General features: G+C 39.9%; 1 protein-coding gene across 1 annotated transcript in view; it reads right to left on the bottom strand.

Annotated features, from left to right (window-relative positions):
- Positions 1-242, bottom strand: part of LOC119420310 (neuronal migration protein doublecortin-like) — a 37,395-nt gene extending 37,153 nt beyond the window's left edge. The window contains exon 1 of the mRNA XM_037687698.1: positions 118-242. The gene's annotated coding sequence lies outside the window, so the exon portion shown is untranslated. The remainder of the gene's footprint in view (positions 1-117) is intronic.
- Positions 243-12,579: the final 12,337 nt, after the last annotated feature.

Below are 12,579 nucleotides of genomic sequence, written 5' to 3'. Positions count from 1 at the left end.
TAAAGAAGATGACACCCAACATCCCAATACTTAACAAGCACCTGTCAGTGTCAGTCCGGATCTAAAACATCTTGACATAAAGTCTAATAATGAGCAGAAAAGCAGAGTAGGACTCACCTGCGCGCGCGTGCGGGTGTGTGAGTGAGTGTGTGTGTGTGTGTGTGTGGGAGTGGAGGTGTGTGTGAGCTGCACGCCGTCTCTCCTCTCTCTGCTGCCTTTGTCTGCTTCAGTCTGAGCCCAGCCGCTGCTGCCGCCCGGCAGGAGCCGCTGGGTCCTAAAGAGCCGCGGAGCCGCCCCTCTGCGGGGGAGGTGCGGGGCTGGGGCCCGCACCAGCACCAGCACCAGGACCAGGACCAGGGAAGAGATCCGCATGGATTCAAAGGGGTCATTTTACAGCGCTGCATTTGAGATGCAGGTTAGAAGTGAGAATAAAAGACTGAAGGAAATATTTAATTTCTTTCAACTTCACGTGGACTAATAAATGATAATCTGGTTTTAAAAGTTCTTAAAATTATTCAAATTAAACATTTCACCATGTTCTTATTTATTCAGCTAAAGACAAAGACTAATTGGACACACCCCATGATTCTGCAGCTTGTAGAACCTCCTTCCACTCCATCAGTCTCTCTATCTCTGATGACTTTTGGCCCACTCTTCTTTACATCATCGCTTTAGCTCAGGAGTGTCCAATCCTGTTGCTCAAGGATCACCGTCCTGCATGTTTGAGCATGTCCCTGCTCCAACACACCTGATCTGATGGTCAAATCATCTCTTCATGTTCTGCAGAAAACTGTTAATCGCCCCTTGATTTACAACAGGTGTGTTGGAGCAGAGGAACATCAAAAGTTCATGCATTAATCCAGGTAAATCCAACAATGTTCAGTCAGGTCATCCGGATGGTTTCTTTTTTTCCTGCCTTCATCCAAAGGACTTCTTCAGTCCTTCAGAGGAACATCTACATGCCGGATAGCGGCCCCCGAGGACCGTGATTTGACACCCCTGCTTCAGGTCATTGAAGTCTGCAGGGATTTGGCCAGCCACCGCATTTCAGTCAATTTGAGTTGCGGACTTTAACTGGTCCATGTTCATTTTCAGACATTTGCTGCTGTGTTTGGGATCTTTGTCTTGTTTCAGGACCAAATTTTGGCCCACTCTTCTTTACATCATTGCTTCATCTCAAGGGTGTCCCTTCTTGGTCCTTGAGGACTTGCAGCTGTTTTCCTGCTCCAACACACCTGATCTGATGGTCAAATCATCTCTTCGTACCTGTTAATCACCCATTGATTTGAAGCAGGTGTGTTGAGCAGACGCACATCATGCTGGATAGTGGCCCTTGAGCGCGCGTGTGTGGTGACGCAGCAGCCATCTTGGAATTTCACGTGGCAACCCAATTTTCAACAGAGACCTTTCTTACGCTTATAGATGTAGCCGCACACCAAAACAGAACCACAAGACAGACAGACGGACAGATGGAAGGAGGGAATTTCCAATTCCCTCTCTTCTGTGGGGGACAAAAAGGCTGCGGATGCATCAAAAAATAAAAGTAAAACCAAACTTACAAATGGAAACCAAATGCGAAAAGGTAGAAACAGTCCAAGAAACTGAAACACAGGCGGGATAAGGTGAGCAAACAGTGGAATCAGACTAGTAAAGTATCAGGGGTGGGGGTGGGGTGATGAATAAGTGAATGCAGCTGGGCTGATTAGCAAATGAGTGAGTAACAAGGAGCTGAAAGCATGACTGAAGGAAAATCAACCCAACTCGAAGAACCTCAACGTAAAACAATGAAACAAATGGAAACAGAGAAGTAAACACACTAACAAGTGTTGCAGATCTACAAACACACACACACACATAAGATTACGTCAGTGTTATTAATGTGCATTGTGGGTGAACATCACTAACTTGGTCTCATTTGTTTTTGTTCACTTGAACGTAGATTTGAATAATTTCAGATTGTTTCTCTGATGTCCTGACATGTGAAACTCTGATTTAAAAGAAGGCGTATACTTTCTTTTTCTCATGACGGTAAATTATCGCCGCTCTCATGTGACAAACTGTACCTTTCAGACCAAACCGCACGTTGTTGGTCCTGGTCCTGGTCTGGTGGAGCTCTTTTGTTCGGGGCAGATGAAAGCTTGATTACCTCATAGATTTCTGTTCAGATCTTCTTTTTTTTGTGTGTGTTCCCTTAAAGGAGTATTTCATAATCAGTGGTCCGTGGGACTCGTGAAAGCTTTTTAAAGGACCTCGAAATGTTCAAATAACTGATATCCAGCCCACTTCCTTATTGTTGCTTTTCACAGAGCATGTGCTCTGAAGTCTAATGTTTCCCCACAGCAAGGCATTGTTTCCTGTCTTGAGTTCTACTTTTGAAGAGGTCATTTTTTAGTGTTTGCAGGCAGCGATGACAAGAATAATGACATTTTAATGATGGGAAAGTCAACAAGTTAGCCATTAGAAGGAACGACGGGTTGAGCTGAATCACCATTTGAGGCGTTTTGTACGATGAATGCATCAAAGTGTTGTCACCTGTGACTGAGGTTCTCTTTGCAACAATACGCCCTAAAAGAACTTGTGCTAATAAAAGATGACTGAGTTTACTTTTATGGATTACATACTTTAGTGGAGATGTGATGATATGTTAAAAAAAAAACAGAACACGAAGGATGAAACTAATAGTGAAGTATAATTCTATATACAAAACAAAACATTAAGCTCCACTTGAGAAAAAGTCAGGGAGTAGAAATAGATTTTTCAAGAGCAACTTAAACGTTTCTGAGCCTGCATTTATCTCAAGCAATTTGAACCTTTTTATGTTCGGATCTTGGAACATTTAAAGTTCTGCCTTAGCACTCCAGATGAAGAATAATGATGTAAAACTGCCCGCTGATGGGAAAAGAGCATCAAAGGCCTTAAATACTAAGAGTAAAACCTTCAATTCAAGGACCAAAGGCCATTGAAGATGCCAACACTGGTATAAAATGCTCAAGCTTTTTTTGTAAGCAAATCCATATAACAGAAACATACCTGCGTGTAGGATCCACAGTATGTTTGTAAGTTGAAATGAATAGTTTCTTCAAAATCTTTAAAAAATAAGTTTGGCTTTACACTAAGAATTGTAATTGAACCCTTTTTTTTTTTTTTTTTGGACAATTGAACACATTTGTTAAAAAAATTTAAATCTTATCCAGAACTCTGCTAAGTGTTTTAATGAATTCCTAATGTGACAGATGAGGTCCAACAATAATTTCAGTATCAACAAAACATGACTGACCAAATAAACTGACTTTCATTTAGTTTTTAGTAAAATTATGGAAATGGACATTTTCTATTGCCTTGGTGTCATTTAGATAGTCCAGTTATGAGTTTAAAAAACAATAGGTAAGTAGATTTGAAAATTGTCTGCAAAGCACCAAAGGAGAATATCAAATGTTATAAAAATGGACCCAAAGACAACTTGTAGATTATAATACAGCAGTGGGCTCAAGATGGAGCCGTGAGGAACTCCATATGTAAGTAGAACTGCAGCTGAACAATATGAACGGAAATACTTAACTGTCAAAAAATTTACAAAACAGAAAACATTTTGACAAGAAACACAGCATTGAAACTGAAACACACATTTTCGACAAACACCCACACGACAAAACAACAAAACCCCAATAGAAACATGAAACAGAGCACAAAAACAGAGCGATTTTTTTATTCCACAAAGCGCAACCTTTCCGAAATACAATATTTAAATAAATAGCATGAAAACAGACTATGCACAAAACCCAACAAAACCAGGAATCAACTAAATAAACAAAACCCAATATTTAAAATCACTGAATTCTACATTCAGATGTGTTTTTTTCTGATTATTGCTAGTTTATTTTCCAATTCATTGCTGTCTATGGAAGCCTAGAGAGGACATTCTTACACATTTAATATTGTGACATTTTCTCAAATACCAACCCACTCATGATAACAAAGCGTATTTATTTTGTTCAAATAATGCTTTACCTGTGTCAAGTTGAGGTACTAAAGGTTTTTTCTTTGAGATTAGGGGTCATTTTGTTATTTCAGTGTAGAAAAGCTCTTTTTCTTGTGTGAGAGGAGTATCAGTGTCCTTGAAGCTCTGTGTCAGACTCATAGGTTCTCTACAGGTGATTTCTTTACAAGTCAAGCTTTAGAAGGAAGCAGAGGTTTCTGGTTCACATGTTGCTCCCAGAGGACTGAAACGTGGCAGGAACAAGAGCAACATTAAGCCAAACAAAATGAAACAAATCAACTCTTTTGTTACGACAGTCCTTCCCCAGAAGTGACTTCTGGGCTTCAAAACTGGGTCAAGATGGAAATGTGAAAAGTTTCAGGAAGATCATGCAACATGGAGAGAACATGCAAACTCCACCCAGAAAGGCCCCTGGACCGGGGTTTGAACCAAGGACCTGCTCGCTGAGAGGCAGCAGCTCTACCAGTTGCGCCACCGTGCTGCCCCCACTTCACAACATGTTGCAACAAATTGCATCAAATCACATCATATGGCTATTGCAAGGCAATGCACATTATTCATAATGCTTTGTTACATAATGCATCTAAACGTGTTGCAGCGGTGACGCGTAACAAAAACGCGACGCGTCAGCAGTAACACAGAATAGATGTGACTTATATGACAAAGCAATGTATTTATGTTTTTTCCACTTTATTAGACATATTTGGACTGATGCGACTTAAACGGAGGTACAACGTATATGGCGGCAAGTAGGGTAGTAGTTTCATTCAGGATATCTACTCTCCAGCCAATTTTTAATCCATACTGCTAATTTTATGGCATCGTCTAAGTCCTTTGGTTCATCTCAAGAGGGAAGTTGGCCCTTAAGAGAGTCGGAAAGAAAATCATGAAATAAACTTTTTAAAGCTTATCTAATCAACCTGGTCTCTTTTGTGATGATGGGGAAGTGGATGGAATGGTCCGCCACCAAGTGAGGAGACCAAGTTCCAACAGTTGTTTGGCCCCGTCATCCTCCTGGAGCGGATGGTCAAACACTTTTCTAAATTCAGAGAGAAACACATAATAAGATGTGAAGTAGAAGGTTGGGCAGGCTTTAGACAACTTTAGAGTTATATTTTGTCCATACCAGATTCATTTGATGCTGCTGCCCATACAATCAATCAACCTTTATTTATACAGGTAAATCCCATTGAGCCTCGAGGACTCATTTACAAGAGAGACCTGATTTCAATAAAGAAAGAAGACAACAATGGACAACAGCAACAACAATAAACAGTTATAAGAAAAGCATACTACAGTTTTTTGTTTTTTTTAACAAATAGGATGGCTAAAAGGAAAAGGTAACAAAACAAAAAACAGCTAGATTCCAAGACAAATGTAGAAAACTAAAAACAGGAACATGTCTGCATTGGACCCTGCCAGGAGTCCAACAGATTCTTAAAGACACTTAGAGAGGTCAAGGTCGAGAGCTTCAAATCTTTTTGTAAGATGTTCCAGGAAACAGGAGCGGAATAGGAGAAGGCCCATAAAACTTACAAATGTAAGATTACACTTAAAGATATAACCTCCACAGCGATCTGGCTCACCTTGATGATATGTTGTTCGGTGGCGCTTTTCAGCGTCTGATGGGTCCTGACATAACTGTTATTGGGTTCTGTCACTTTTGGCAAGTTTTAAGCTCCAGTCAGAACCCTGCATGTGGAACATTGAAGTGCTCATAATCAGACGGAGGTAAAAAGTAAGTAGTTTATTGTGAAAGGGATGAATCTGGAACAGGAAAATCGTGAAGGATGAAAAGAGGTGAGTCATTGCAATCAGTCCAGTGGCTCATGAGATATTTTGCTAACAGACATATAAACAAGCACACAGACATAGGCAAAAACGTTATTGCACTCATTGCCGTTTTACTGGCCACAAATCTAATCTGAGTTGTTTTTTTTTTTTTTTTTTCAAACATGGAATATAACTTGACAGACTGGTAAAGGGTCGTCTTATTTAATTCATTATCTCCACGGTTAAAGTGAGATTTCACTTGTTGGAGGCATGAACATATTAATTAGTCCAGGGATTAAAAACAACAAAGATAATTTGTACTGTGGCAGCCATTTTTAATAATTAATTCTCCCACTTTGACTCGACAGTCTCCCACAGATTTAAAGAGGAGGACCTCGGTTTTTAAAGAGCCAACAAAAGAAGCAGACTCTGTAGTGAGGCCTCCTCCCCCAGGCACAAACACTCAGCTGTTGTCACGCCGGAGCCTCTCCTTTGCATGTCACACATAACTCTGATTCACTCTGATAACTGGCTGCTCCACACCTCCTCGGAGAGCTCCCCAGGAGCCACTGCTCAAGTCCAAAACTTGTCAGAGGAGGAGCGAAATGAGCGTGTCGCCACGGGAGGTGGTTCACTGGGAGGAGCAGATTTGGTTTTTTGGCTCTCAACTGGTGTTCTCGTGCCAAGAGTGAACATTTACTCCTCTAATCTGATTTCATAATCCCCTTTTTGTGCTGCTTTGTAAGAACAAGTGGTCTTTTTTTTTGTTTTATGTAAAGAATTTAGGTTGTTTTTTTTTTTTAGATGGCAGAATCTGCTGACTAATGATGTCACTGTGAAATTAACTCCAGTTCGGCTTTAAAAATAGTTCCTATGCTGCCTGGACGCTGTTTTCGCCTCCTTATTGTGTTCACTTCGCCTCCCATAGTATCGCATAAATCAACCTGGCATCACCAGTTGGAGCAAAGGGTTAAAAAGCCCTGATAGTTTATTTTTAGAGACAACCTGTGGCCTCGTCTGAAAATAAGTAAAAACAAAGCTAAAGTGCAAATTAAAAGACAGAAAACAGCCAAAACTAGGAACAAGAATCATCAGAAACTGGCCCCAAACTCAACTGTCCAGATTCCTAATGTGACAAAATAATTTGATCCCAAGAAAAGTGTTTATTTTATTTTATTTTATTTTATTTTTTCGGCTGCTCCCTTCATCAGGGGTCACCACAGCAAACTAACTCGCACGAAGACTTGGCAATTATTTTTAGGTGTGGGTGTTTCACCTATCCCACCCACATTTTGGTGTTGTAGGTACTGGGAGTTGAACCAGCGATCTTCCTATCACAAACCCACCTTCTCTAGCCTCTGTGCCACCACTCTCTCATTTTATTTTTTATTGATTGTATATCACAATATATTTTCTGTTCTTGTCTGCACGTTTTTTTTTTTTTTTCTGAAAAAATATGAAAAATCCACCCCACCCCAACATAAAAGAACATAAGATCTCACCCATCAGGGGTCTAATCTGATGTCCCATTCAAAGTGTAGACTGTACATGAAATTTTATGTGCCCGTTTATTTGGTACTTTCTGACTTAATGCATGTTTTTCAGTGTACACAAAGAAACAAAGATATTATTCCCAGATATTATATTAAAACAATGATTTTAATGGACAACTAAGACATCTGGCAGTGTGTTACATAAAGAAAACTTTCATATTTAACATGCTCAGCTTTTTAATTGGCTTTTTACAGACATATTAATAATCAATACATACGTAAACACACAGAAAGAAGAATAAACAATAAAATACATTTTAAACTTAAGACTAGACAAGACTTACAGATGAGGTCAGGCAGGAATCCCTGTGGACTATGATGTTTGCAGATGACATTGTGATCTGTGGTGAGAACAGGGAACAGGTGGAAGAGAATTTGGAGAGGTGGAGGTATGCACTTGAAAGAAGAGGAATGAAAGTCAGCCGTAGTAAGAGAGTACATGTGTGTAAATGAGAGGGAGGCTGGTGGAACAGTGAGGCTACAAGGAGCAGAGGTCACAAAGGTGCAGGACTTCAAGGACTTGGGGTCCACTGTCCATGAAAATGGAGAGTGTGGTAAAGAGGTGAAGAAGAGAGTCCAGGCAGGACGGAGTGGATGGAGAAAAGTATCAGGAGAGATTGGGGACAAAAGGGGGGCAGCAAAAGTCAAATGAGAGGTTTACAAACTGTAGTGAGACCAGCTATGTTGTATGGTCTGGAGACAGAAACATTGACAAAAAGACAGGAGAAAAAACTGGAAGTGGCAGAAATGAAGATGTTCAGGTTCTCCTTAGGAGTGACAAGGATGGATAAGATTAGGAACGAGACCATCAGAGGTACAGCACAGGTTGAACAACTGGGAGATAAAGTTAGAGAGACCAGACTGAGATGGTTTGGACATGTCCAGAGGAGGGGCAGTGGGTATACTGGTAGAAGGATGTTAGAAATGCAGCTGCCAGGAAGAAGACAAAGAGGAGATCTATGGATGCAGTTAGAGAGGACATGGAGGTAGTTGGAGTGAGGACAGAGGATGCAGAGGACAGAGATGGAGGAGGATGACTCGCTGTGGCGACCCCTGAAGAGGGAACAACTGAAAGAAGAAGAAGAAACTCAAGATTAGTATATAATATAAACAATTACAACAAAAAGCTGATTCAAAAACAACCACAAACCATAAAACAACCCTGCAAATTAAGATTGAACAGATACAGATGCTGCAGTCCTGAGAATTTATTAACACTAAGGGTTCAGTGCAATTTTAGATGAAAAACACTTTATGTATAATCGGAGTCAACAGTCCCAAAATGTCTCATAAATCAAAATACCTTTTTCAACAAAACTCTCAGAACATAACCAGGCCATCCATCCACAACTGATTAACCTTTGGAGTTAGCCTAATACTGTATATAAGATGGCTATACAGCTTATGAAAATTATGTCTGAAACACAGTCAGTTTTACAAATACTGAGGTACAAATTGGTGTGGTAGTAGCTGAGAGTCATCCCCAACAAATACTCTAATTAAGTTCTAACAGATTGCACAAGAGTCTGCTATTTTGTGTGCAAAGTAGTGTTCTTATGATTCTACATAAAAAAAAGGCTAAAACTTTTCAAGATAAGATTATGTTAGTTTAAAATTCAGGCACGAAAGACTAACTCGCAGTACTTAAGCAATGCCGCTCCTTTAACAGTATTTTTATTTTTTGTTTTATTTTGTTCTTTCTCCATAAAATCAGCTTCATTTTTGCATGTTCGGACAAAACGTCTCCAGATCTGCATATCTTCAGACCCAGTGAAGTAAAGTGTCCCTTTCAGAAGCAGGACGGAGCTGAGCAAGGTGGGCTGCAGCGTGAGCTTGAGTGGTTCCCAGCTGGTGTCTGGGGAAACACCAGAGAAGGGTGGAGAGGACTGGGCAATGGAGGGTGGTTGGGAGGGGGTGTTGCAGCCATGACGACTGATGGAGCAAGGAAGTAAACAGATGTCCACAAGCTGGCAGACAGGCCCAAAGTGGCCGAGCCACTGAGAGACAGGTGGACGTCCAGAAGCACAGTGGGGACAAGCCAAGAGCGGCGTCTCTCGCGTCAGCAACAGTGATTTCACATAAATAAATCTGTCCCTGTTTGATTTAGACAATTTAATATAAATAAGACCCATATTTCACTGGATGTGTTGTAATACTGTATGTCGCACTAAAGTAAAGCTTTTTGTTTGTGGTGTGAGTCCATCTTGTCATTTACACTAAACCTTTTATTGCTTTTCAGCCTGGTGAGGTCGCCATCATGACAGCACATTTCCTCACTCTTCAGATTTACAAGATGATGAGTCAGTGATGATGATGCTGAAACTACACCATCATCCCAACATCCTGCAGCAGCAGAAGTCAAAAGAGAAGATTTAAAAATGTTAAAGCTTTCATTTTAGACTCCCAGCAGGAGAAATCTGAGTGCGGGACAAATGGAGACGAGTCCCTCTGTAATAAATGTCAACACGAGTCTGAGTGAAGCACTTCAGACGCAGCTGCTCCGGGACAAAAGATACGCACTGATGGGGGGAGAAATATGCTAAATCTATGGCAACAAGTTGACTTAAGGTCAGAGGTGAGCTGATGTTTGGAAGTTAAAGACAAATGTGCTGCAAACTGTGAAAGCAACTTTGTGCACAATGTGGCACTCATGTTATGAATGACTCTCAGCTACTACCACGTCAAATTTTAGCCCACAATGCGTCAAATTAACCAAATTATTGTCATTTTTGCGTTTTGTAAAGTCAGTTGGCTTTGACAGCCATTTCAAATTGGATTGGCTGTAAATGTTAATCAGCTGTAGATGTAAATCTAATTTATTTTCATGAAAAGTTCATATAAATACATACAGTGGTTCGTAAGATATTTTGCTAACAGTCAGATACGGTTTACTCCAGATATGTAATGGTAAAATTTTAAGCTATAACATTGCACAATCCATTTGTGCTCAGAATATGTGCAGGGGATCAGTCTCAGCTACAGATTTCAGACCAGTATGTGTAGAATTAACTTTTTTTTAACGTAAGTTTAATATGGCAGCCATCTTGAATCAGCTTGTATCCTAAAGGTAGTATAAGTGCACCCAATGATTACTTTCTTAAAGTTGCATAAACATTTAATTTGCCCAGTGGTTCTTTTAGTAGCACGCTAAAACAGACAAAAACATTATCGCCCATGGTTCCGTTGCTGTTTCTGTTTGTATTTCTTTTCAGAACTTGTGATAAAATCTGAACAACCTCAGCCTGTTCAACACATTGACCAGATTTAATTGTTCATCTGAATGAACTGAAAGATCTCTGATGGTTTTAGGAGAATATTCAGAGCATTTATCTGAGAAAATGTGCTAAAGCCACCATATTATTTGTTGCAATTACCCATTAGGTAAAGGGAAATTCATGGTCAAGGTGACGTGTGCTCTCTCTGAGCACAATGTGGCTCCTGATGAAGTGATGGAGCTGTTAGAGGTGAGCAGGACCGCTCGCTGCTGTAAAGCTGGCGTCCTCCAACAAGACCTTATCAGTTATAGATGCTCATTCACAGCTGGGATTACAAAAGCTCTCGAGAGGCTTATATTCAGTCTAATCAGACTCTTCAGGAAGTCCACGATGAGCGAAACAGAACGACATGCGACAAACGGTTTGTAAAGATGTTTATTATACCTTTGAGTCACTGATCTGACTTACCTTTCTTTAATTGTTCTATAATTATTATTCTAACTTTCATCCTTTGCAGGAATGAATCCCTGCATCCAAAGACTAGACCTCTGTAGCTTTCATTTACTTCACAACACCAGTTGTGAAAATTCTGGGACGTTGAGAAAAATGTAAATAAAGACGAAATGCAATTATTTTCTAATCTCATAAACTCATATTTTATTCACAGTAAACATATTGAATGTTTAAATTAAGAAACTGTGCCAGTTTTGGAGATAAAAGAAAGGTATTTTAAATTTGTAGGCAGCAACAACATCTCAAAAAGTTGGAACAGAGGCAACAAAAGAATGGCAAAGTAAGTAAAACAGCTGGAGGAGCAGTTTGCAAGTTAAATGCCAACAGATTATCATTTTTCAATTAATTTAAAATGGACTAAAGGGAAGTGGAAATTCTGTGGAAAGCACAACTTAAATGAAAATTTGTTTTTTTTTAACCACATCCTTCTTCCTATTAAGAGGAGTCTCCAGCCAGCCTGTTATCAGCACACTTCAAAAGCCTGCCTCTCTGATGATATGGGGGTACATCCGCTTACACATTTTAAAAAAAGCATTGTCATTGGAAAAAATTATAAGCTGTATAGGTTTTAAAACAATATCTGGCTCATATCCAGACTTTTTTTTTTTTTTTGACGTTGGGTGCTTCTGTTATTTTATTGCATTTTGTCTGCTATTATTTTGCATTTCATATGTTTTTTATGTATTTATTTATATTTTCTTTGTTTTCTATTTTTGCATTGTTAAGCACTTTAAGGTACCTCTGCATTTAATAGGGCTATGTGAACAAGTGGTATGTCTGTTGAAGAGGGATTTGAATAGTGAATGTTTGTAGTTTTGGCGATGAGGGTTTTTCGGAACTAGAACTGAACAGAGAATGAAGTAAACTTTAATGTTTTTGGTGCAAAATATTCAAGTGGGTCAGAGCTAAAGTCAGGAGAAGAACGGAGGGAGTTATTTTTATTTTTACTTGTCTGAGGCAGAGCAGAGTGACGGCTCTTTGAGAGTGGAGGGAGTCATTTTATCCACCAGCAGGTGCAATGGTGGAGCCAGGGGGTGGCCAATGGTGGCCTTGACCATGATAGATTAGCTCAGATTAGCCACCCCAATCCTTTGAAGAAACTATACTTTTAAGCAACATGAAAACTAGGAAGCAACATTTCCTGATATGGCAACCCAAGTTTTCATAGGGGTCTTTTTTTATATCTAGATGCAGCCAAACACTAAAATAGAGGCTGTCACCTCACTTATTATTCAAGTTATCGAGCTCACAACATGCACGGACGGACTGACATTTCCAATTCCCTCTCCATCATGAAACGGAAAACCCATTAAAGAAGACTCAGGACTGTTGAACAGCCAGTATCCTCCATCAGACCAGAATGGGACAAGAGTCCCCTCTAAAAACTCCAGCTAGTTCATTACAGACCGTTGTTAAAAGAAGAGGGGCCTGAATAATGTTATCTTTCTACTTAAAGGGTGATTTAGCCTAAACCGATGTTTTATCAGAGGGTGGTTCAGTAGACAAGTTGCAATTAGAGGGACAAAAA

Source organism: Nematolebias whitei, chromosome 14, assembly GCF_014905685.2.
Source record: "Nematolebias whitei isolate Nwh7 chromosome 14, NemWhi1, whole genome shotgun sequence".
Lineage (NCBI taxonomy): Eukaryota > Metazoa > Chordata > Actinopteri > Cyprinodontiformes > Rivulidae > Nematolebias > Nematolebias whitei.
The sequence above is the reverse complement of the archived record's forward strand: the minus strand, read 5'-3'. Positions and strand labels throughout refer to the sequence as shown.